The 27,052-nt window shown below is 34.0% G+C and overlaps 1 long non-coding RNA gene across 1 annotated transcript; it reads left to right on the forward strand.

The window, feature by feature from the left end:
- The first annotated feature begins 13,155 nt into the window (after positions 1 to 13,155).
- LOC145590600 (uncharacterized) lies at positions 13,156 to 22,079 on the forward strand. Its single transcript, XR_014102103.1, has 8 exons — positions 13,156 to 13,308; positions 13,530 to 13,576; positions 14,717 to 14,813; positions 17,203 to 17,408; positions 17,939 to 17,986; positions 18,758 to 18,895; positions 20,753 to 20,860; positions 21,753 to 22,079. It is a non-coding gene; the product is annotated as an uncharacterized LOC145590600 (long non-coding RNA).
- The last annotated feature ends 4,973 nt before the right edge of the window (positions 22,080 to 27,052 follow it).

Genomic DNA, 27,052 nt, shown 5'->3' on the forward strand with positions numbered 1-27,052 from the left:
TCCCCTGTTGCCTTTCTGGTTTATGTTGGGTTCTTTTGGTTTATGCTCCTCTGTTGCCTTGTTGGTTTATTTTTACTTGATGTATGCTATGATTATGATATGATAAGTATGAGTCTCAAGCTTTGATTGTGAAACATGATTGATATCTCATGATTATGTTGCCTTGTTGGTTTAATCTCACTACTAGAATCTGGGCATATAACGACAGTTTTACTGCGACAGCTAGTAAAACTGTTGTAATATTTTAATTCTACGACGGTTTTTGTAGCTGTCGCAATATTACGACGGTTTTTTTAAACCGTTGTTGAGTTACGACAGTTTTTAGCCAATAAACTGTCGCAAAAGACACTAAAAATAATTATAAAAAAATTTAATATTTACGACAGCTATAAATTGTCGCAATTTACGACGGTTTTCTAAACTGTAGCAATTTGCGACAGCTTATGGCTGTCGTACAGTTGATTTTTTTTGGAAAAAGTAATGGTATTTGAATACCAATTCAAAAGCCCACACTAAACCCTAAATGCTCTTCTGCCGTTTCTCCTCTCTATTTCCCCTATCAATTTCTTTCTCCTCTCCTTTCCTCCCCTCTCTTTTTGTTTGTTTTGCTCTCCTCTTCCCATCCTTCTCTTAGTTTCTCTCTCCTCTCCTCTTCATTTTCCTCTTTCCTCTTTGTTTCTAATGTGAAAAGAAACGAATTTGGTCAATTTTGATGTTAGAGTTCATTTGGTCAATTTCGACCATAAAAATTCCATATATGGAGTTTTTACGGTCAAATTTGACCATAAAAATCCAAAGAGGAAATTTTCAAAGGTATGTTCATTTTTTTTTTGTATTTTTTCGTTTTTATTATTGTGGTTTTTGTTTGTTTTCTAATTTTTTTTGGTCTAAATTCAAAATTTTGTGCTTGAATTGCCGTTTTATTTTGGTTATTTGTGTCTATTTTCAATAATTTGAAGTTAACTTTGATTTTTGTGGGTGAATTTCCTTTATTTAAAGGTTACTATTGTTTTTGTGTTTAATTTTATTTACTTATGTTCAATTTGATGGATGTTTTATTGGTTTTTTTCGTTTGATTTTTTTGTTGCTTTTTAGTTCGAATTTTGTAGTGTTTTCAATAATTCTTGTTTTTTCATTCATTTTTTGTTCCTTTTTTTGTGGGTTTTTTTTAATATTATTTGATATATATTTGTATTTTTTTATTTGTATTTTTGTTTGATGTGTTATTATTTTTAGGTATTTTTTATATCTTACAGTAATGTTTTTTGTTTTTTTTGTAATTCTTTGTTTATGTTGAGGGGGTTGTCGGTGATGATAGGGTGGTGATGGTGGTGGTGCGAAAGGTTGTAGTGGGTGGGACAGGGGGTAGGGAGGACTGGGTAAGAGGGAATGGGGGGCAGGGGAAGGGTGTTTATTTTTTTTTTAATTTTTTGCGACGGCCATTTACGACGGCCAGACGTCGGTAAATTCTTTTTTAACGACAGTTTATTTCAACAGTCGTAACTTACGACGGTTTTTTTTTTGTCGTTGATTAATTACAGCGACAAAATATAAAACTATTGTTGAAATTAGTAAAACCCGTCGTAATAATTCTTTACGACAGTCAAACTGTCGCAAAAATGAAATTCTACGACAAGTCTGATTGCGACAAACCGATTACGACAATTGGCGGTCGTAACTATTTTTTGCGACAGTTTTTGCTATTTTTGCGACAAATTATGGCTGTCGCAAAACTGCTTATTTCTTGTAGTGTCTATGGTTGTCTGATGTTGGATGTTGTTGACCCTTTAAGCTGTATGCTGTTTGTTTATTGACTGATGGCACTATGTGGGAGTTTGATTGATGAATGATGAGACTGTTTTGTGATGTGTCTTATTGACATTATCTCTTGGTTGTTCCAATGTTCTCAATGATCATTTAAGTAGAGAGCAATGCCAATCCCTTTACATCTTTTGGAGTTGTTCATGTAGGAGTCCCTATGTTACAGATATTGACACCCCTCCCCTATACCGAGTCCCCCATTTTTTCTGTTTTTGACTGAAAGGGTGTTACCTAATCCAAATAATGAAGGGACTCCATTGAATTACACTTCACATAAGTGTTTTGCTCCAACAATCCTACTAAAGGGGTTGTTGTTGAGGTAACCTTGTGTTGAGGTGATGTCTTCAACAAACATGCACTCTTCTGATGGATTCAAGTTCCACAAACTGTTCAAAAATTATGATTCCATTCCATTCAAAATGTGGCTACAAGAACAACCTAACTTGTTAACCAAAAGTTACATATGACTGCCTTAAATGTATGAAGCATCCTAATACACAAAATACACCTAACCACCTATTCATTTCAACTGAAAAAAAGAAGAAATTGACAAGTAAGTGGTTATGTGTGGCAATCAATGTTGTTGTTCTGATTAGCCTTGCACTGTGACCTAGTCTGCATCAACCTCCATGTCTTCCTCTGCATCATGATTGCCCTGAGTTGCTGGCCTAAACATAGTGTTTTAGTAATCAACAACCTCCAACAAAACTTCCTTGTATACCTGTACTTGATCTTGCAGATTACCTAGATTTTCCAGTTTCTTTTTGTTCATGTGTGGAATTTTGTACTTGTTCCCTCCTTGTGCCCTCAGAATTTTAATCATGCATCTTTGCAATGTAACCCAAATGTACTTGTTCACGTCTGGCTTAAATGTGTCATAAGACTCAATAACTTTGGCAACAAGCTCATCTAGGTTTTTTGGGAAAGATTGATATTGCAATGATTGAATTGACCTAAAAAAACCTAAATCCAACACATTCAAATCAAGGTGACTGTGGTGGTTGGAATACAAACTGAATATTTAACCTATATGCTGTTGTTGCTGCAATGAACTCCTCATCTGTTGGTATTTGACGAGGCTTTGCATTGTCCCATTAGATGACCACATTTTTGGGCAGACTTTTTGGCCAGTTAGATACAATTGCTGGTATGACCTTGTTGAGTAACATCTCTCTGATGACCTCTCTGTTGACATTTTGGAGTGCCTTTGTTACCAATGTGCCTGCTGCTTTGTTCTTTCTTGATTTCTTAGCTCCCTCTTTGAATGTGAATGAGAATATTCCATACTTTCCATCATATAGTAATTCCCTATTTGTGTCATATAGTGGCTTCCCAATGATTGCCATGAACATTGTCTTTAACTTGAATCTTCTAGACTGCTGTGCCATGTATGGGTCTTCTTCACTAGGGAGGAGATAATCTCCTCTTATCAGGGTTGAGGTAGAACCATTTCTCATCTTTGTGTATGACATGGTGCATGTCAACAAATGTGGGGTCCTCATTTTGTGCTACTGGGTTTATATGAGACAAAACCCATTTCATTCTTGCAACTTTGTGATCTGAGGTCAATGCGGGCTTGTTACTTGCTGTGTGTGTCCTAATCTTTCCCTTTTTCTTCAAATAATGAAGTGCCACATGTGAAATCTTCAATGCAGCATCATAACTTCTCTTTGTCTGCCTTAGATGTAGGGGGGCTGACTGTAGGAATTCATCTGAAAATTCCCTTGGCTTTGGACCAGTTCTGCCTATCTTCTTAGTCCTGACATCAATCAAATACCCTTGAGCCATTTTTTTTTTATGTCAGTGAATATTCTAGTGATTGTTGACTTGTGAACCTTGAGCCATTTGTTTTTTTATGTAGCGATGCATTGGAGATTTTATTTCATAAATGACAGTTTTGCTAGAATTTTGGTGACAGCAGTTAAAATAAGATTGATTAAAAAGTTTCTAATGTATGGTTTTCCAATTGATTCTTTATAGTGATGTCGTTTGCAAGGACATTTAAGTTATTACTTTTTGGTCTTGTCAATGGCTGTGATTGTGATTATGGTTCACAGAAGCATGAAATAACATCTTATTGCTGTTATGCCAAGAGCTTAGACATTTTATTTTTCAAGGAACAAATGACAAGATCGGTGTGACCTGTATTTCAAGAGATACTGAACCTGAACCTTTGAAAATATGTACTATGTAAATGCCAAATTTTGAATTAAGACTCATTTGATTATGTCTTTGATTATTCTTTAATCTGTGTTAGTCACTGTGTAACATGGTGCTAATAATCCTTTATGCATCTTCCACGAACTGATTCTTCCTTTTCATTTCCCGCTATCTTCTGTTATCCATAGATATGTGATACTAGTATCAATTTTAAAAATAACTATTGTATTAGTGGTGTTAAGAGATCTTTTCACTTAGAGGATTTGCTTTATGAAAAAACATTATATTCTTTTCCATTTTAATGTTAAAAGGGATCTTTGTGATGTAGGAAGTGGGGTGCAACCATGCATTAAGTGTTGGATTCTGAACTGGTGGATTTGCAACAACCCCTACCATAAGAAAGCTTCATCTCATATGGGTGACTGCGTTCATGCACATTGAGATATACTGATATCCAGCTTGGTATGTTTACTTTTTCTATTATTGTTGAGGTTTTCCAGGTCATGTTATTTAATAACCAGTCTTATATGTGGTGTAGGAGTGATGTAGTTGAGATAGAGACGTGGTGGCAAGCTGAAGGAAAAATTGGGACAAGGCATGATTTCATTATTAAGTACTATGCAAATGGTGAAGTTATCGGAAGAGCTACTAGGTAATTTCCAGTCATCAGACCTATTTCTTCTCATTTCTCTCATGCGTTGTAGGTAATGTCTGTGTGATTAGAGTCTTACTAAAATGTGTATTGTAAAGTGTAGAGTTTGATATTATATAAGGATTTCCCCTTTTAAAAGACTGTTTGCTAAATTTATATTTCCTGTATTTGTTGAAATATTTATTGAAACATTTTATTTTAGACATGTGGAATCAGCCTTTCTTCTACTATGTTGACTCATATGACACTAAAGCACCATTTGATTCAGAAGACCCGTGTACGTATTAGAAGATTTATGTTCATTATTTACCGAAATAGTGGACGGTAGGAACTGAGTAAGAATTTAATTTTACAGATTTCCAATGGGATAAGAATGTTGTTCGGTACCATATAGGCAACTGTAAAGACTATTTTATGGTCGACTCCCCCCCGGTTAGTCCTACCCTTAAAAATAAAGAGAAATGGCCTCTTAGTGATGAATAATAAATCTTTCTGTCTTTGGTGCATTTTAGTAAAGCCTAAGTACTTGTATTATTTTTGTTAAAGATTGCTGCTATCCAGCTCTTTTTCTTATTGCAGTAAGTGGGTGATGATGAACATGGATACAAGAAGGTTGGAGAGAGTTACTCCTCAAATTGGCGAGGAATATTTAATATATTGCCAAAAAGAGCTTCGGTGAGCCCTTTAATATATATATGCCTGTACATTTTTTAGTGTGTGATAGAAGACTGAAGACTGCAATATATTCTGATGTGTCTTAGTTGCTATCTTCACCATGCTTCCCTTTTTTATCTTGCATGTGTAGTTTATTAGGTGGTTTACTGCTCATTGTCAGTTTTTTGAACCCTTTTATTATATGAATCTTGGTATGTAGGTTGAATTTAAGTGTCTAATAAGCCTTCAGCCTTTCTTTCAATTAACTTTTGTTTGATCTATTTCCAAGCGTTCAAAACAAACATGATGTGATAATTCTTTGGGAATGAAACTCTGGCTGTTGTCTAATGTGGGTTTTTAAAATGTTTAAAGTTTCAGAATATAATACAAATCACATGTTAATTGGTGTTATTAATGCTTAATAATTTTTCAGCTTTCCTCTTTAGTTTTGTTGTACGTTATCATTTTCATAAAATTTTAAATATTTTCCCAAATTTGAAATTGCAGATGATCGATGCTCTTTGCAAGAGGTGCAGTGTGAGAAAAGTTCGTCTTGTAGATATCATACAAGCAGGTCATGGTGATCACTATCAAGTCAGTATGATTCTTGAGAATTTAATCAATTATAGTGCCATGGGTGCATTTACAGGTATTATGCTTCTTTTTGTCGATTGTAGAAGAATATAAAATATTGCTTAGGGATGGATAGGACATATTCTGCTTAGAAATAGTTTTCTATTAAAATGGAAGGGTCTAAGAACTTCATCTCTTCTTATATTACTAAAGTGAAAACTATTAATATGGAGAGTGGAGAAAGGAGATAGAAAATTGCAACTGCATGCAAAGAATGAAGGGCAAGGAAGGATAGAGGGGTAGCAAAAGGTTGGAGGGGTAGGACCCTAAGTGCTATTGAGGTTTCTACGGGTTTTGATGGCTTTGTAATAAACAAAAGATTTACTCTGTCTTTTCTTCTTCCTTTCCTGAATTCCCTTTTTTCCCTTTTCCTTTTGCACTTTTCACCGAAATTTGCTCTCAACCTCTAGCACCATCTCTCCTCTTTCTCCCTTAATTTTCTTCCCTCCATATCTCAAATCCTCAATTTTATCATCTGATAAACCCCAATTGAAATTGCAATTGATGATTACAATAAATGAAGATAATGTTTGGAAAACTAAAATCGACCTCTAATTTCAGTATTATTTTTTTCAGAATAATTTGAATTGATTCCTGTTTGTTAGTTTGTAACTAATTTTATATTTTTATTTTTTTGGGAGCGAATTGGGAATCCAGTGATTCAGGTTAAATAGTACAAACACCAATATACGGAGGAGGAAGAAAAAGATTATACAATGCAAGTGCAATTTGGGGTTGTTGCATCTTGAAGTTCAGGTTGTATCTTCTGATATATTTTGGTAGCAGGTAGGTTTTTTATTGGGATTGGGTGGGCTTGACTGCTAGAGTCACTTGAGTAGGAGGTTGAAGGACCAATTTAAGTCCTAAATGATTTAGATCGTGTTGGTTATTACCAATAAGGATTCTAAGGTATTTTGAATTTACTTTCAATTTTTAGACATTTGAACAACTGAATTTTTGGAAAAAAGACTATCTAAAGAGATTCGTAAAGCATCTTTGAGGCTTTTGTTAAAGAAAAATGATATATAAACATCTTAAATCACAAATACTTCATTATCCTAATAAAAGTCTAACTTTAAACTTTCACTATTTTTTGTCTATAGTCTATCACTGTGACATGCAAACTATGAAATATTTTGAGTAAAGATGATCTTTGGTAGAATTTTGCAAAAAGTGGATTGTGGACATAACCAAGAAGTATTCTTTTGAGCTGCCAAAAAGTGGGCATGAATTATAGTCTGTAATAGTATTCTAGGCTACCAAAAAATACGTGTTCTAATTTATGTGAAAATTTTGTCACAACTCAAACCATAGATGGCTAAGTATGTCATGTAAGGCAGAGAGAAGGTATGAAGGATTGAGGAGGTGAAGAAGTAAGAGTGAGGAGGGGATAGAGGAAAAGAGAAAAGGTGAGGATGATAAAATGAAATAGGGGAAGAGAGATGGCTAAGAATGTCATGCAAGGCAGAGAGAAGGTATGAAGAGAAGGTATGAAGGAGTGAGGAGGTCAGAAAGCAGGAGTGTGGAGGGGATAGAGGAAAAGAGAAAAGGTGAGGATGACAATATGTAATGTCGACCATGATTATTTCTAATTTTACACTTACAAAATTAACATTTTAAAAAATTTACAAATTTCGTTTTGGCCGTTTAGTGTTGAAAGTAGCTTTTATCAAAATTTAGAAATATTAGTTTTTAAAGTTAGACCTTGATCAGTTGATACTGGCAAGAGGAAAATGTAGGTCGTTATCTACCTCTCCCTAGAGCCAAACTTAATTTGTAAACACTCAACCAACCCTAATACAAGTATATGGTAAGTCAAGGGTCGAATCCAAAAGAATGAGTAGGAACGATGCTATAGCCTATGTCAAGCTAATTCGAAGAATATAAATGGTTGTGGTTGGTAACTAAGATGTCAAAAAGCTAGAAAAATCCAAGAATTCAATATGCTAAACACTAGGGATATTGGTTCCACATGCAAGCTCAATGATTATGCTAATTTATAGATCACTCAATCGATTCAACATTACAAGGGACAAACAATAGTTGCAATCAAAGGAATCTAAAAGCTATCTCCTATAAGCCAAGCTAGGGTTCACTATGAATGGCTAACAAGGAAAATCACAATCAAATTCAATCAATTAAAGCAATTCTAAAATCAAGGGTTCATGTCATTGAAATTTGCAATGCAATCTAGATTAATCTTATAGGTTGATCACTCCCAGTTTAATTAATCACATGCACAACTATGTCAACCAATTTAATTGCAACATTCAAATCAATTTAGCATCATCAACTAGCAAAAATCATCAATCAAGCATGCTTCCCCTTCTCCCTAGCAACTAATCTACTCACTAATCATGGTGAAATTAAGGAACAAAACAAATTCAATCAAATTCATATTCATTTAAAGCTTAATCAAAAGAAAATCAATCAATCAACAAATTCTAGAGCAAGGACTGTAATCTCAATCAAATTGCATTGAAAGTAAATCAAAGGAAAGAAATCTTACAAACTTTCATTGAATTGAAGAAGGAATTTCAAGATTAAATTGAAATCTAAGATCAAATTCAAGTACAAACAAGTAAATCTTAAGCTTCTCTCTCTACTTTCTCTCTCTACTATTTCTGGAAAATTCTCTCTCTAGTACCAAAGTTAAAAATCATCATAAAAAAAGAAAGTCAAAAGCTATAAATAGGAAAATTGAGCGAAGGGGGATACACAGGGCCGTACGCACGCACAGACCAGCCGCGCGTGCGCACAGCTGGGTCTGCGCGCACGCACTCCTGTGCCGCGCGCGCGCACCCCTGTGTGGTGCATGAGGCCTTGGCTCCTTCGCTTGCTTGATCAAACTTCGCGCTCCCGAGCATCCCCATCATCAGTGCACTCGAGATGATGCCCGCGCACAAGGCAGTACCAAAATGAGCAAATTGACTTGATTATTCACCTACAAAACACAAATAAAACAAAGAGAGAAAGCATAACAAAATAAAACTAAAACTAAAACTATGAATTATTAACTAAAAATATGAAAAACTTGTAACAACTAATCGAGAACCAAAGTGAATTATAAAAATGGAAAATCAAATAAAACTAAGAGAATTATATGAAAATGATGAAAGAAAAGAAAGAAAATGAACCTAAATCTTATTCTTTTGAGCGCCATAAAAGACGCTCATCAGATACATACAATCGTACAGGAGTTCAGTAGATTGACTTTGTCAACCATATTGTCTATTTGTCTTACTCCGATCCATGTTTTGTAAAGGGTGATGAGTTCATGATTGATGAATGGTTCAATTCATGAACATAAACGAGGAAATTAAATTGCCTACGGATTATCGTTTGTCCTAGGGGTGAGCGTAGCAGGGTACCTTGCACAAATCCCATTACCCGGAACCGGAATCTGTTACAACAGGTTCCTAATTTTATTACCCGGAACCGGAACCTGTTGCAACAGGTTTCTAATTTTATTACCCGGAACCGGAACTTGCAGGTTTTGGTTCTGTAACCGGGTACCTTGTCTTTTGTTCCAAAATTATTAAATTGTTCCTAAGTTATTAAAAAAATGGATGTTTACCATAAATTAAAAGCTTACAAATTTAATACAAATATAAGTATAACAATCCAACACTAATTGTCTGCTGTCCAATATATTTAATACAAATACTTAACTTATATAATAAAATTTTATTACACAATCTCATATTCGCATGTTGATTCTTGAATCTTGATAGCCCATGAAGTAAGACTTTTGGTATCTACATAGCATAAGAACAAATTAAGTATATTATTGTAATTAATATTTTTGGCAGTAAAATAAAAGTAAATTAATATAAAGAAAATAACAAAATAAAGTTTACAAGTTAGTTTACCTTAACGGCTTGTACAAGAGCAACCTTAATAATTTTTGCCAGCATCTTCATTTAGTTGTGTAATACAACTATCACTTAAATCTGAAAAAAAGCATGAATTCATTAACTTATATATATACTCATCATATGAATTGATAAAAGATGTGCATAATAATTAAAGTACTACTTTCTTCATATTTCTCAACATCTTCTAACAATTGCTCAATGTCCACACTTATGTCAGAAGCTCTCAACCAATCTTGAGCACAAATCAGAACTTCAACAGTTTTTAGACCTAAACTACTTCGAAACTGATCAAGGACCCGACCCGACGTACTAAAAGTCGACTCACTTGAAACTGTCGAAACTGGAATAGCAAGAATATCCTTTGCCATCACGACCAAAACCTTGTACGTATCACATTTGAGACTCCACCATTTTAAAATGTCAAAAGATTCATCATCTCTTTTTTCACGAGGTGCTTCAAGATACAAGTCTAACTCAGATTTTCCACCAACTTCATCAACATCTTCTTCATCAAACTCATCATACAACTTTTTCATGTTCAGATTATTCACCGCTCCTATTTGATCATTACCATCAGCATCCATGGGGAAGGAAGTGGAACAATGAGCAGTATTTTGTGAAGTAGAAGACACAGCATAATTGGAAAATAAACGATATAACACATCATGTATATGATTATACGTATCATCTACCTTTTTAGAGTCATGAGGATAAAGTTTCTTTAGAGAGAACTTGACAAACTTCAACTTATAACGCGGATCAAGAATAACTGCAATTAACACCATGACATTTGTTTTCCCCAAATCTCCATAATACTTCTCAAATTTCTCTCTTATTTGACTACTCATCAAACATAACTCAAGATAATCACTACTTTCCCACTCTAACAAAGAAGTAAGTATGGCCAACACTTCATGAAAATGCATATTGGAAGTCACATATAAACTTCCAGACATTCTTTTAGTAGCTTCATAAAACCGCTTCAGGAAAATTGATAAAACTTTGGCTTTCGCCCAATCATCTAAACTAGGAACACCATCTTTAAGCTTTTTTGCAAAATCAACATCATCCTCATTATATCAATCAAAGACTTTTTCATATTTCAATGCACTTTCCAACATTAGATAAGTAGAATTCCATCGAGTGGACACATCAAGAGAAACTGAACCTTTGTGAGAACTTTGACACGTTGGCACATTCATTAAACAATTTAGCCCTAGCGGGAGAGCTCCTAACATATCTCACAGCACCACGAATACTACAAATTGAGTTTTTTACTTTTGACAAACCATCACGCACAATCAAATTAAGGACATGTGCAGCACATCTCATGTGGAAAAATTCACCTCCGAGAACAAGTTTATCAGACAAATTATTTCTTAAATGACTAATAGCCACATCGTTCAAGCTAGCATTATCAACTGTGACACATGATATCTTTTCCTCAATCCCCATTCAAGTATACAAGTCTCTACAACCTTTCCAACTTCTTTGCCTTTATGACCATCCATCAATTGAAAATTCAAAATTCTCTTGTGTAATTTCCAGGAATCATCAATAAAATGTGCCATCAAACACAAGTAATTAAAATTTTGAATTGAAGTCCAACAGTCAGTTGTGAGAGCAATTCTTGATTTTAAGCCTTTTAACGTATTCTTTAATTGTTCTCTCTCACATATATACAACTTTTTACAGTCTCTAGCAATTGTAAAACGTGAAGGAACGACAAATTGTGGACAAGTAGCACTAAAAAAGTACTTAAACCCTTCACGCTCAACAAAAGAAAATGGTTGTTCATCAATTATTATCATTTTAGCAAGAGCAAGTCTAGAGGCATTTTGATCAAATTCCCAATTACAAATTATGGTTTTTTCTCTCTAAGAACTCCTAAAAATAGATATAAGTTTCTGTTTTTTATCAACATTTTTAGGATGTTTTGGACATGAATTCAGATGTTTATTCATTGATGAAGTGCCATTACTCACACTTTAAGACAATAATCCATCACAATATTTGCATTTAACTTGAACAACTTTACCCGTTTCTGGATCTTTTACATCCCAATAATGGTGCTAGACCTCTGACTTTCGTTTATCACCAACCTTTTTGCTTGTTGTTCTCTTGCTTGAAGCTCCATCTTCTTTGCTTTCACTATCCATTTATGGTGCCTATCAAAAAACAAAAAAAAAAAAAAAAACAAAAAATCAATCAGAAAATTGAAGAAAAAATGCAATAGAAATTAGAGTAACAAAATCGCAATTATAGTTGTAAAAAAAACGCAGCATTAAGGATTAAGAATTAAGAGTTTAAATTAGAAGAAGAATAAATTAAAGGGAAGGAGATCATGCATAGATGACAGATTACATACCAATAAGGCAATAAGAGAGGGTTTTGTAGTAGGTGAGGAAGGTGACGGCTGGTGAAAATTATAAAATGAGAAATGAGCTTAGGGTTTTTGTTTACTTTTAAGGTTACTTATATATGTAATTTTGATATTGGGCTTGCATATTTGGGCTTAAATTACAGGTTCCGGTTTCGGGTACCCTACAGGGTAACAGGGTACCCGGAACCGGAACTTGTTCCAACATGGTACCTTATAAGTTCAGGGTCCAAAATTTTATTACCCGGAACCGGAACCTGTTGCAACAGGTTCCTAATTTTATTACATGGAACCGGAACCTGCTCTACAGGTTCCGATTCCGAAACCTACGGTTCCGAACATGTTCTAGATCCGGTTTAGGGTACCCTGAATTTTTGGTCACCCCTAGTTTGTCTTTGTCCATACTCATGTATTTTTAAATTCCATTAATCCAACTTAATTTAGTTTATTTAATTATTAAGAGATTATCCTATGGCAACCTAAAAAAAAAAAAAAAATCTAATAATGCTTGTACTTTGAAATAATTGATGGTAGGAATACATATCAAGCATGTAAATTATCTCAATATTCCTACCTTTAAAAGTCAATTCAATATATCTAATTTTCATTCAAATAACTGACTTTGTCTAGAAATTTCATTTGGAGTAATCTCTTTAAAGATTGATCTTTATATTGCTCACATTTTGCATTCTGCTCTATGTATTTTGCAGGAGGTGATTCTAAGACATTAAGTTTTGTACAAATTAGCCCATTAGAGTAGGACTTGGGCGAGACTTTGAGCTCACTAAATTTTTCCAATCGAGTTCGTGGGGTTGAACTTTCCCCTAGAAAAAAGGCAGACTGATACAAGTGAGCTTCAAAAGACAAAGATGCTGGTAGCCTCTTGTTTTTTTTAGTGCTTTTATAACATTTTTGTCTATTGAAGAAACTTTTGACATGTTCCCAACTGTGCCTTCAACACAATGCACCAGCTTCACAAAGCGAGGTAAGAATTCAAGTCCAAAGAGGAATCCATAAGAAAGCTAGAAGAGAGCCTCCAGAACATTGAATTCCATTGCCAGAAGAGACCCTTGCAGAAGCAAAGCAATCTGATGTTGTTCTTCTCAATCAAACAAATATTGGGGTTTGATGTAATTTTTAATCTCTCTTCATTCTATAGTTTACTGATGATTAGTTGTTTATAGCTTTAGATTGTTAGATTTAACTTCAATTTGGCGTGTGTCAAATATGCACAAATTGTAGAATGTTATGAAATCATCTTAGCTCTACTTTCACTGATCATCTGAAAATTCCACTTCCCACTTTTATAGATTATGTGACTCAACCATTTCCTTATGTTTTTATTATGCAGCTTCAGTGCCACACCTTGATATGGTTGAGGGTATAGATAGCCAGAAGGTATGATTTGTTTATTATCCGAGACAAAAATATAGCTGATGTATCATTTGAACTGGTTCTTTTATGTTCATTAAAAATATCTTGTATTCTGAATTTCTGTCTGGTGGCAAACCTGCTACCATTATTGCCAACACCTTTATCATCTACTGCCACAGCCTCCGTGGTTCATTTTCCCTTAACGGCTTGCTAAGGTAATTTGGTTATATTCTTATCTTCCCTTTTCTTTCCTAATTCTAGAATAATGATGCTGAATGAATAGTGAGTTCTATGAATTGGTTTGGGTTTATTTCTACTGCTAATGATGTGGTATGAATATTTCCACGACAATATGTGTGTTTTACACTCTCTGATTCTACAATTAATTTTTGCTGTTTATGTCTTTTTATGGTCTATAAGATGATTAAGATCAATGTTTGCTTATGCTTTGCTTATGAATGGTGTAATGGTTACTGAAATGATTAAAAGCATAGCTTCAAAAGGTTGCTCTTAAAGGTGACGCGAGCAAGTGTAATTGCACAATTAAACTGAGATTTTACTGAATGTTGTTGATTAAGTTTACAATTTTTGAATTTTCAGTGGAGAAGGTTGTCTTGGTCCTCGGTTGAATAAGAAAGGAGTAACTTTTGATTTATTTTGACGGATTTTTAAAATTGGTTGATGTAATTAGTTGATGTTAATTAGGTTTCCAATCTAAGCCCTAGAATTTGGACTGGCAATTTACATTCAAATTGAGATCTTTGAAGTGATTAAGTCCTTGATTTTGTTTTTTTTTTCTTTTTCCTTTTCACTGGTTTGGATTGTGAATAGAATGTCATTGGGAAATTTGGAGTTTGATCAGGGACTTAGAACATGGTGCATTACAACTATGGAACTTGCATTTTCCTTGGAGAAGCTTATAAATGAAAAACCATGGTTAAAGGGTCAAGGAAAAGGCCAAGTACGTATTTTCATTGTACGATCTGAAATACTCCAAGAAAATTTCACCGTCCGATCATAGTAACACAAGAGTATTTTAAATTCTTCTCGTGGTGCTGATATGCTGTTTGAATTTTGGGGTTTTCTCTCAATTTAATGGATGACAGTTCATGCTTTTCACCAGATGAATCTTGTTTTAACTTTAATTACTTAATCACTTTGTAGGCTAATTTTATTGGAGAGAAGATTGGTGAAGGAACTAATATAACCAGAAGGGAAGCCCAGCAACGTTGTGCAGAAGCTGCTTTGATGAATTTGGCTGGTAAGATTACCTAAAAAAAACTTTGATTTTTATTGTATTATATGTCATTTTTTCTCTGCCTCTCTATGGACTACTTAATATGTAAGGCTTTACATATCAACAAGCTTGGCTTTTCTGCTACAATAACATATCCTTTAAGAAGATGCTGTTCCAATATACTACTCCCTGCCTTTCCACTTTTCCAGTAAACTTGTATTGTCTTTATTTATTGTCATTACTTATTTTCTTTTACTTGTATACTTTAATACTTAATTCTTGGGTGATGCAATCACCAATAAAGTCAAACTTCATTGTATGCCTAAAAAAAAAAAAAGATTCCTAGTAATCACCAATAAAGGCAAACTTCATTGTATGCATAAAAAAAAAATAGATTCGCAGTGGACTAATAAAATCTTTAGGAAAGTACACTACTACACTTTGTATGCCTCAAAGTTCTACTTGGAATTAGCCTCAATTGGAAATGAATTTCCATCATCTTTTTGTAAGTTTTAGCGTCTCTCTACCTTGGATACCCCTGATATCTTCAAAGGATAGCCTGTTATCTTTTCATACAATATTATTTGCATGCATTGCCTTGCGTAGTGACATAGAAATTCCATATACACTTTAGATGGAATATTTTGCATTAGTTTTGGTGCTGCAACCTTTGCGTACCATTTTAGGCTAGCATAAACATCAATGATAGTTTAGGAGGATATTTGTAGCCATTCCTTAGTTCCCCCTTATCCAAAAAAAAAAAAAAAAATGCACAAACATCTTGAATGATCAGAATACATGGTTATTTTTCATCTTGGCTGTGGACTATTCTGATCTTTTTACTGAATCTTCTTCCTTATCATCACTAGGTTTAGGTAGAGCGATTACAGCATAACGCACTTAAGCTTCTCTTAATTTTTTGAGAAATTCATTCTCTCCATTTGCCTCAAAGATAAAAAGGATTTCTCTAGCAAAGCTTTGATTTTTATGAGTAGGGCTTTTTAGTAGAAGGTAAAGGGCATATTTTCTTTTGGCCAGAATGCACAATTATATTATATTAGGAGTTTCTTTTGGCCAGAATGCACAGTTATATTATATTAAACTGCACGTAAAACTTCTTATGGAATCGTTTGAACCGGTGTTGGATTCCTTTGTCCTTTGAAATTATCATCTTAATTTATTGTGATCATGAAAAGAATAAATTCTCATGTGCTTTAACTTTAATTACCTAAGTAATTCAGGAAGTTTATTGATGTTTTTTGGGTGATTTTTTGCATTTTCACTGTCAATTGTATTCTGCAGTGGCCAACATATCATGAAAATCCAAAATGCCCGCAGTGCAAAACTCTATTTGAGTGTTCATCGTGCGCTTGATGAAATTGTGAATTTGTTTATGAACTTGTGATTTCGTTCAAGATTTTCTCTTTCCTAAAACCCACATACTATGATTGTAATTAATCCGAGTAGAATCCTTTAGTTTAATTAATTGTTAGTATTATTCGTAATTTGTCGATCATTCTTGATTAGGGTTTATTTAGTGGCTGAAGCATACCTTGTGGGTTTCTTTGAAGGCACCAACTTGTGTGCCATTCACGCTAAGAGGGTCACCATCATGCTTAAGGACACTCAATTAGCTCTCTCCTTAAATTATTTGTAGATCAATTCAAAGTTCCCCTTACAAAAATGCAGTAATCTTTTTATTCAATTTGTTCTATTTTTTGTTGTTCAGTGGAGTTTTTGAACTGTATTCGTGTTTGTTAATCTTGTTTGTTCGAATTTGATATAGAAATTGAGCTACATAGACTTTGATTGGGACAATTTGGTGTTACATATCAAGTGTGTTCTTCTACAATTAATCATAGTTAGTTGTTTCCTATTTATTTGTGTTTTGTTTCCTTTCTTTCAATCTTATATGGTCTTTTGACAATTTCTTTTAGGAATTTTACCTTGCTTTTCTGCATTTTGGTTCGTTTTTTGAACGATTGGTTTGATTTTTTACTGTGAAAAATCCTGGCTGAGTCTCATGGATTTGCCTTATTACCTTTTCGCTTACAAAATAAATGGATTTAAACATGCTAAGAAATGTGGAAGTATGCACGATAGCTAAGGGTTTTAACGCTATTCTGTTAGCAAGCTCCTTGAGCTTAGGCCATTAAAAATTCAGTCAAAGGTTGGCTCTAAACTCAACTAAAATCAGCTGATCAAGCAGAGTTTGCAATGCTAGCATGCACTGTGCAAGTTAAAATGTATTTGTCAAATATATGTAATAAAGTGATTTGTATCTTTGTTATTTGTAAGAGCTATGTTTCATGTTATTAGGCTAACCTGTTTTTTTCTTCATTTCCCTGTTATTTTTCTGTCAAGTTTTTTTGGTGATCATTGTAATGGAGTTACAAGTCTTTTCTTTATGCAGGCATGATATAGGAGAAGACGTAGGCTGGTCTTGACATACCAAAGCACGAGAAGGGTAATGTACTTCAATTCAATATCTAGAGGAAAATGAAAGTAAGTATATGCGCCATCAGAGGCCTAAAATGGGAGTAGAAGACTTTGAACTCTTGGTTTTATGAGTGGCAATCATGTTAAGGATTAAAGCGTGGGCTACCTGACAAATTCAAGGTTTTTCATTCTCCCATCTTTTATCCTTTTCAATTACAATGTTTTGCTATTGATATATTAAACTTGTAAGTTATGCGAAAATTAGAAAAAAAATAGGATTTATTTGTTTGAAATGGAAATGGAGGAGTCAGTTTGAATTAGATAAGCAACGGTACCTATTGAGCTTGTCAAAGTGGTGACATTGGTTAAACTTGAATTTGCTTGATACCTTGCTTTGTGATAAAACTACCAAATTCATAAAGCAAGGTATCAAGAAAATTCATAATAATCTACTAAGCAAGTTAATTATTAGTTGTTTCTCATTTGATTGTTGCTGTCCTAGAAATGATTAAGCTTTGTAATTCTTCAATTTAGTTTTGAGCAGTTATAATTATTCATTTAGGGTTTAATTTAAGTGGGTATATATTAATTTTACTCTAAGTTAAGGGTAGTTCTTTGATTTTAGGTTTAGGTTGTGTAATTTCTTTCTCGATTTGTGATTTGATTTAGTGTGTTTTGTTGATAATCGTTTGATTCTCCACTTTGTTCAGATTAGTAGCGGAAGTGGTGGTGGAGGTTTTGATATGAGGAAAATGAGGGTGAGCAAAATGCTGTGAATTTTTTTTTTATTTTTTTTTATTTTTATTTTTTTTTATGTATGTACGTTGCTGAAATTTGAGACACACTTAGCAAGGTGGGAATTTGGTGAGCAATGCTGCATTCTTTTAATGAAGTGTATGATGTTTATTATATGATGAAGCTTGGATTCGGTGGTTTAAAAATATGGACAAGTCTTGTTTTGTTGAAGTGAAACTCTAGACAAGGAATGTTTAATCCCTGCCTCTTTAATTTCATTGTTTAAATATGGTGTTGCTAATTGTGATTCTCTGAATTATGGCTTAGAATAAAGGGAAAACTATTTGCAATAATTTTTTTTTTTTTTTTTTTTTTTTTTTTTTTTTTTTTTGTGCTCTGTCAATTGTGTTGATGTTTATTAACTTGATTGATTTATTTATTTATTCATTGTTCTGTTACTTATGTTGTTCTTAATTAATTTGCAATCTTATTCTTAATCAATTTTTTAAGGGCTGCTTGTTTATGTTCCGTTAATTAGGATGATGTTGATTAGTTTGTGCCATTTTCTGGTTGACTAGAAACTACTTTTTCAATAGTTTACTTTGTTTAGCTTTGTTCTGCCTGGATGTTGCTGTATAAGTACGCCAAGTAGATTTATGAGTAATGAAAAGTAATGTGATAGGTTTTAAAATATCTACTATGTAATAGTAACTGTTATTTAGATTTAGATTTTTCTCATATTGGTGATGGTGTTGTTTTTGGCATATCATACCAACCTTTAGACTTTTTGGCAGCATGGGAAGGAGCTCGTAATGTCTGAGCTTGTCTTGCGACTTCTTTATATATTGAGTAAGGAAGAGTGGCTTCCTATACTGGACCAAAGCTCCAAGAAAAGTGTTCTGTTTTGGGTTCAATTATGTTGTTTTTAACAGGTAATACCCCATTCTCTTTTGCTCATAAGCAAATTGAATTTTGAGATAAATGTTATATACTTATATTTACTTTATTGTTTTTGAATGGAATTGGTTCAAGCATGTGGTTAAACAGTTTTTAGGCTATGGTATCCTTGTTATGTATTTGTTTAAAAATAATAATTGTACTCAATTTTGTTGTTAGGAAATTCCCAAGTGATTCTCTTTGATATTCAATCTTATCTTTCTTTCATAATTTTTGGATTCTCAAAGCTCTCCACTTTCTCTGTTTTTTTTAGGTATTGGGTTTGAGTTTATAAGTATGAAGTATGGTGAACTTTCGAAAGTAGCTAATTGGGTACTTTGTTTAATTATTAGATTGTTGATCCTATTAATACAAATTTGTGAATCATCCGATATTTTTGTTCTCCTTATTGTTGAGTATGGAAGGGAATAATTGCTTTAAATGAAAGCTGCTTATATTTCTCTTTATATAACATAACAAGGGTTAATTTAGTTAATTATTCTGAAGAATTTTTACCTTCATTTCTGTGCGATAGCCAATTTAGTTAGTTTTTGGGGCCGATGGTCTATGTAGGTTATGTTCTTGAAACTTTTAATAATGTGAGAGGGAGAATCATACTTAGGTTTGGATCTTTCATTTAGATTAGTTTGTAGAGCAATTGGTCTTATAAGTATTATATTAAGCACTTGAGCAGGTGTTCTATGCGTAGGAATAGGGAAAATATTACTCATGAGTCATGACATAAGATGTTAATTGTTAGCAGCTATTGCTATATGAAGAGAGCTGATCGACAATACCGATGAAGTCTAGGAGATTTGATTTAATTTCTTTGGTGGAAATGTGTAATATTTCTCAATTTATAAGTTTTGTTCTTATTTAAATAGAGAAAATTATATTTTGATGGATGTTTTACATGTCAAATGGTAATGGGATTCCTTAATTCTTAATTATGTTTCTTAATTTTTTCGCCTCTAATTTCCAAAACTCTCTCTTTCTCTTCCTTGGTCTCTGTCTCTCTTCACTTTGCTCATCTTTTTTATTTTTCATAACTTGTAGGTCTTTCATATCTTGTATTAAAGAATGAAAGAACACAGTTTTAGAAAATCTATGTCATTCGTAACTAGGAATGGGATTACTTTTTTCTTAATGTGGCTTGTACAAGTTATATCTTTGCATATCTTATATGTTGACATGTTATACATAGTAATTGTTTTTAGTTTTTTTGTCTTTGCTTTTTACATGAAAATTTCAATCTTTTACTCTAATAATTTGTAAGAATGTCTAGCATTTCGTTAAATTACTTTTTGAGGATAAACTTCATTTATAGAGTATTACTTTTAAAGTGAATACGAACACGCTCTTCTTATCTCTAACCGTAGAAGTCACTTTGGTTGGTTTATTGGATGGATTTTAGCTCAGGTGCTCTTTAAGAACTCTGTTGTAGATTCTAGAACTATTACTTTATGACTGCAACACTCATTTTGTACTTATAATGCTTTTTTTGGATTAGTTAATGGTGTGTTGCCTTTAAAAATGCATGATATCTTCTGCAAACCTTTACATTTAACTACAGTAAAGAAATCAGTTGATAAAATGTTATGTTTTTTCTTCCTTGAATAGATTTAATTGGTCACTCATGATATAATTTTTCTTATCAACAGAACAATTGTCAGAGCTTTCTTTTCATAATCAGTTGATGGTTTTTTTCTTTTCAGAATTAATTACGGTTGTATTAACCTTTGGATAATCTAATGTGATGGTGTGTTGTATGTATTCCTCGTTTATTAATTATCTCTAGGCTTACATGTTTGAAAATCATTTTGCTTACATGTCGAATAATTTTTCCGGTAAAGATTTTGGGAATCGTGTTGGTCGTTAAGAGTTTAATTTTTAGTCGATGCCAGACTTTTGGGAACTCATGCTTGGCTCATGATCCAGAGTTCGAATTGAAAAATGATGAGGTACTTTTTTCCCCTTATCTTTGAGATATCAGCTTTCAATAAATGTTGTATTTACTTTTTTGCCTCATGTTTGGGGTAATTGAATGTCAGAGCCCACCATAATAGTTGTTCCCTAGTTAATTTCCGGGGTGAAAGTTTCTACAGTTTGGACAACTTATTTACTTATTGAAATTCTGAAGCCTGAGCTAAGTATGTTCACTAATTTTCACTTAAGAAAACAGCATAAGCTGTATATTTGTTGCCATTCATTGGTCATATCGAAATTGGAATCATTGCTTGAAGACACATCTTAAAGCTATACAAAGCTGCTAGAATTTTAGATGTACATTGTATATATTCTTCGTAGTCGGTACTCTAATATAGAAACTGGATGTTTGATATAAAAACAATGACTCATGTCTGCTTTAGCCATTTGGGTCACGAATATTGGATGTGGGTGATGGGGAGGTTTTATTTCTGGGTATGTATGCAAGTATGCAAGAAGTAGTGATATTTGGGAGAATCGTTGTCATTTAAGTCACATTTAAGTATGCAAGCTTCATTTATAGAGTATTACTTTAAAAGTGAATATGAACACGCTCTTCTTATCTCTGACCGTATAAGTGACATTGGTTGGCTTATTAGATGGATTTTAGCTCAAGTGCTCTTCAAGAACTCTGTTCTAGAATGTAAAATTATAACTCTATGACTATAACACTCTTTTTGCACTTATAATGCTTTTGTTGCATTAATGGTGTGTTGGCTTAAAAAATGCATGATATCTTCTGCAAACCTTTGCATTTGACTCCATTTTTAAAAAACAATTGATAAAATGTTATGTTATTTCTTCCTTGAATAGATTTAAGTGTTCAATTATGACAATATTTTTCTTATCAACAAAACAATTGTGCAGGTAAAGTGTAAAGAACTAATTTATAGAAAGTTGTCATCGATGATTCTCGTGTTGAACAAATTATGCCAGGATGTTCTATTTGGAGTAGCTATGTTGTTTTAGATGACTCTTGTGGTGGCTTTAGAAAGGAGATTCGTATGATATAGAGGAAGCATTTTGATCAGATTTGTAAAATGTTTTCTATTTAATCTCCCTTCCCAGATTCTATAGAATATCATAATGAGTCGTTGAAGAACTCATAATTGTACCTCAAAAAAAAAAAAAAAATCTTGATCTTATACATTAGTGTGTTATAGTTTCTAAATTTGAATGTTTTGATATGGAATACACCTCTTGTTTAAATACTTAAAGACTAGGAGGGTTTTTAAAATAACTGCATTTTTTTTTTACAAAATGGATGGTTTTTTTTTTCTTTTTAGAAATAACTAGGGTAGTTTTAACCTTTGGATAATCTAATGTGATGGTGTGTTATATGTTTCTGTAGACACCCAAATGTGTCTCCCCAAAACTAAACCCAGTGATGAATACCTTTCACGTCATTTGATTATCGAACAAAGTGAAAGTGTGAAAAGTCTGGTGATGAGGATGTTTTCATTAAAATATTTCTCTTTCTGTTTTCAAAAATATTTCTTCTCTTACTCTATTTATGAAAAATAGCCAGTCCAATTTGGTTTGGTCCACGGTTAGGGTCCAATAATAGTGTAGTTGGATTGGGCTCGAAAAGAGCTTTCCAATGATATATTATAAGCCCAATTCCGATGAAGAATGAGGAAGTTATGGATTATATTAAATTTGGCTCGAAATGATTTTTATATGCGGCCCAATGATCTAGAGGAAGGCCTATTAATTATTATTTTTAAGGTTATTAGGATTGATTTTAATCTTCTAGAATATTTAGAAGGTTCCTTTTTAATTCTAATGGAATTAGGATTGATAATTATATTTTTAAGAGTCTTATTTTGAATAAAATATGTGATTTGGCACAAATATGATTTTAATCTGCTTAACGCGGAATTTGCTGCTTAATCATATTAAGAAGAGGATTCCGTACAAAAGCGCGTTTTATCTTTTAATTAGTGCCAAACGACAAAGCTTGTCGCCTGGCGCTAACATCTGTCGCCTGGCGCTGATGTTTGTCGCCTAGCGAAAGATGATAGTTTTATTCCGAATGGGACTTGATTTGATTCCGTGCTATTTTTCTTATAAATAGGGGTCGTATATCCTCCGTTTTCATTCATCAATAATCAAGATTCATCAACAATCAATAATCATCAATTCTCTTTTTTTATAAGTCTAGCATAGACACCCTTTGTTTCCCTTAGAGTTTACTTTGTAGGATCTTTCTTTTCCTTTTAATAAAATGAGCATTTATTTTCTTGCATATGATTATCGCATTGCATTGCATAAAAAAAAATTAAATAAAAAAAAATAAAGAATAAAAAAATGTCGAACTAAGCACAAGGTATACTTATGATTAAAGGCACCCCTTGTAGCCATATCATATTACCTTCCACCCTTCAAATATACAATCCTTTCTTGATAAACTACTTTGAGCCTCGTCTAACGATAGACCTTTCTTCCCTCGACCCACATCTACCTAACCTTGGGATGGGATAGTGTGAAACTTATGCAAATTCTAAATACGAAAGCTTAAGTGATTTTACATAGAACTCAAAGATTAAAAAAGAAAATAGCAATAAAAGTGTACAAAAGGGCAAGTGTTCCAATGTCATTGATATGAACATGTCTTTGGTAAGAACACGTCTCAGATTGCGTCTCTTATCGAGTTCTCGGTACCGTGCCTGAGAAACATGAATGCCAAGTGAGTGATAGACCGCATGATCAGAATTTCCCACACATGTCAAAATAAAAAAATGCAAAAGCAAAAGAGAGCAAAAAATATAAACAAAAGAGAATCCAAAGAGTGAGAGAACTCAAGCATAAAAATATAAAGATTTCAAAAGCAAGGTTGTACACCTTGGGGGCTTATCTAGGGACTTGAAGCCTTTATTCCTTTCTTCTTCTAACCTTTAGCCTAACCACGTTACTACCCTCAAAAGACCTCTTTGAGGTATACACACACTTGTGCGAGGTTCGGCTAGAGCTACGTTCGGCCTGATTCCTAACGAATACGTAGGCAACCTCACATTGAGGTGCGGCCGTAATAAAAATGCATTCACATTCATATTTACATTCATGCATGATCACATCAAGGGATCTCCTATGCTCATCCCTATCCATTTAGAGCTAGACTGGGGGCTTGATCCCTACATTATTAGCTTACCTAGCCTAAGAGTCACCATTATTTGACTCTTTTCAAAAAAAATATTCCATACACTTAGCCTTTGCGGCCTAACTTTAGTGTCACTTTCACACACATCACAGATACATAGACAAATAATCCTCCTCTTATGAACCTTTTGTCACGAAATCTCAACACGACGTTGAAGCATGCCTTGTCATCTTAGAGTCCTTCATCACTCGCTCATCATTGCATCACAAAGTATGAAGTGCTTAGCCTCCGTGCATAAGTTACCCAAATACTTTCATCATCAAGTCAAAAATTCAAATAGCCTAGGATGAATTAATCCTTTCACTATGAGATACAACGTGGACGCATACATTTGACTAAGTTCATTCAACATGCACCTCAAACACCCACTTCGATTCTTTTTTGTATCTTTCTTTTTCGGGAGAAAGTCGGTACCCTCCACTAAAATGATGGAAAATGACAGAAATTTTTGTTTTTCTGCGTTTTCGAGTCGAATGCACACACGAGTCATGTACACATTAAGCCACTTCGTGTTATCACATTGAGTTAAGTCTACGCACACTAGTCGATTTGAGTACATCGAGTTACACGTCGAGTTAAGCAATAGCATTAAGTCACACAAAGTCAACCGTAAAAACATGAGCAAAGTCCTATAGTCTAAAATATAAATCCAGGCACACTAGGTCCCAAACGGACAGTTGATCTTTACAAAAATTTTGAAGCAAAAGGACGCAAACAACTTAGCAAATCAACTAGAGTCAAATGGTCATATTGATTGATTGGGTTCCTTGGTACACCAGTTAGCCCCTATAAGCAAATTGACATGATTAGTAATCAGCTTGATTACAATCGCAGTAAGTGATTGACCTGACAAATGATCGTCTCACTTAGCTTAAAGCGCCTAAGTATTGGCTCATCGCAAGCACCGAAGTAATGGTTCACAAAGAAGCACATCACCAAAATGACAATATTTCCAAGAGTGAATTGTCGAGCATCATTCTTCAACGAAAAATTTTCCAAGATTGGATTGTCATCTCAAATTGGCAATGTTTCTAATCATGGATTGTCATACTCCTTCTCTATTTGGCAAGTTTTCCAAGTTCGGATTGTCATACATTCATCAAATCCTTGACAATATTTCCGAGATTGGATTGTCATGCATCAAGTTCCCTATGGCAAAATTCCCAAAGGATTGTCATAGGTCTCTATTCATCTTAATGTTTCGGCAAAGGTTCCCCAACGCGGATTGTCAATTGTGGCAATATTTTCCCAAAAGGTTTGTCGCATAATATTGGCGAATTTCCAAGGTGGATTGCTTTCAAGAGTTATGTTCCAAGACGTGGATTGTCGACCGTAGCAGGGTTCTTATGACAGATTGTTATGAAGCATTTGTAACTTTTCCCAAATTTGGATTTTGGCAAAATTTCCGAGATACGGATTGTTGCTTCATCGTGGCAACATTTCCTAGGATGGATTGTTACGTGGCATAGACAACTTTCCCTAAATCAGATTGTCATACATTATACAAGAGTTGTGTTGGCAACTATTCCTAAAGAAGAGAGCATTGTCATCACCCCCAAGGCATCAACAGCAGCGAAGCGCGGCCACAATATCACAGCAGCAAAGTTCAAGCGAGCTTTGAGGATCAACAAGCATTGGTCTTCGGTAATTTTCTTCGAAATATTATCACAACAACTGAGGATAACTTCAAGCGGAGTTATCTTCGACGGCGTTCCCTAGGATGTGGAAGGTTGTTAGACAACTAAGGATGGCTTCAAGCGGAGTTATCTTCGACGGCATTCCCTAGGATGTGGAAGGTTGTCAGACAACTGAGGATGGCTTCAAGCGGAGTTATCTTCGACGGGGTTCCCTAGGATGAGGAAGGTTGTCAGAAAACAGGAGGTGACTTTAAGCGAAGTTATCTTCGATGTGGAAGATGGTCATAAAACAGCAGAAATTGAAGGCAGCTGCAAGTGTAGCAGTCTTCAGGCGATATCCCCTAGCTTGAGGAAGATCGTCAAACAAAAATTGGTTACTCTAGAGACGTGTGCTCAACGGTGCAAGATACGCGTTTCTTAACTCTTTTATCTGTTTTAACTAAAGCTAGTTTGCAGGTATCGGCGTTACAAGAATGATTTAGGATCGTAGAACGTTCTTAATCATTCTCTGCCCTATCGCTACTTTGACTTTCGTTTTCGAAACTTGCATTTCTCCAAACTCAGTCAAAGTGGGGGCTTCTGTAGACACCCAAATGTGTCTCCCCAAAACCAAACCCAGTGATGAATACCTTTCATGTCATTTGATTATCGAACAAAGTGAAAGTGTGAAAAGTCTGGTGATGAGGATGTTTTTATTATAATATTTCTCTTTCTGTTTTCAAAAATATTTCTTCTCTTACTCTATTTATGAAAAATAGCCAGTCCAATTTGGTTTTGTCCATGGTAAGGGTTCAATAATAGTGTAGTTGGATTGGGCTAGAAAAGAGCTTTCCAATGATATATTATAAGCCCAATTCCGATGAATCATGAGGAAGTTGTGGATTATATTAAATTTGGCTCGAAATAATTTTTATATGTGGCCCAATGATTTAGAGGAGGGCCTATTAATTATTATTCCTAATGTTATTAGGATTGATTTTAATCTTGTAGAATATTTAGAAGGTTCCTTTTTAATTCTAATGGAATTAGGATTGATAATTATATTTTAAAGAGTCTTATTTTGAATAAAATATGTGATTTGGCACAAATATGATTTTAATCTGCTTAACGCGGAATTTGCTGCTTAATCATATTAAGAAGAGGATTCCGTACAAAAGCGCGTTTTATCTTTTAATTAGCGCCAAAAGACAAAGCTTGTCGTTTGGTGCTAACATCTGTCGCCTGGCGCTAAGCTTGTCACCTGGCGCTGATGTCTGTCGCCTAGCGAAAGATGATAGTTTTATTCCGAATGGGACTTGATTTGATTCCGTGCTATTTTTCTTATAAATAGGGGTCGTATCTCCTCCATTTTCATTCTTCAATAATCAAGA

The sequence above is a fragment of the Chenopodium album genome, chromosome 18 (assembly GCF_948465745.1).
Source record: "Chenopodium album chromosome 18, dcCheAlbu1.1, whole genome shotgun sequence".
Lineage (NCBI taxonomy): Eukaryota > Viridiplantae > Streptophyta > Magnoliopsida > Caryophyllales > Amaranthaceae > Chenopodium > Chenopodium album.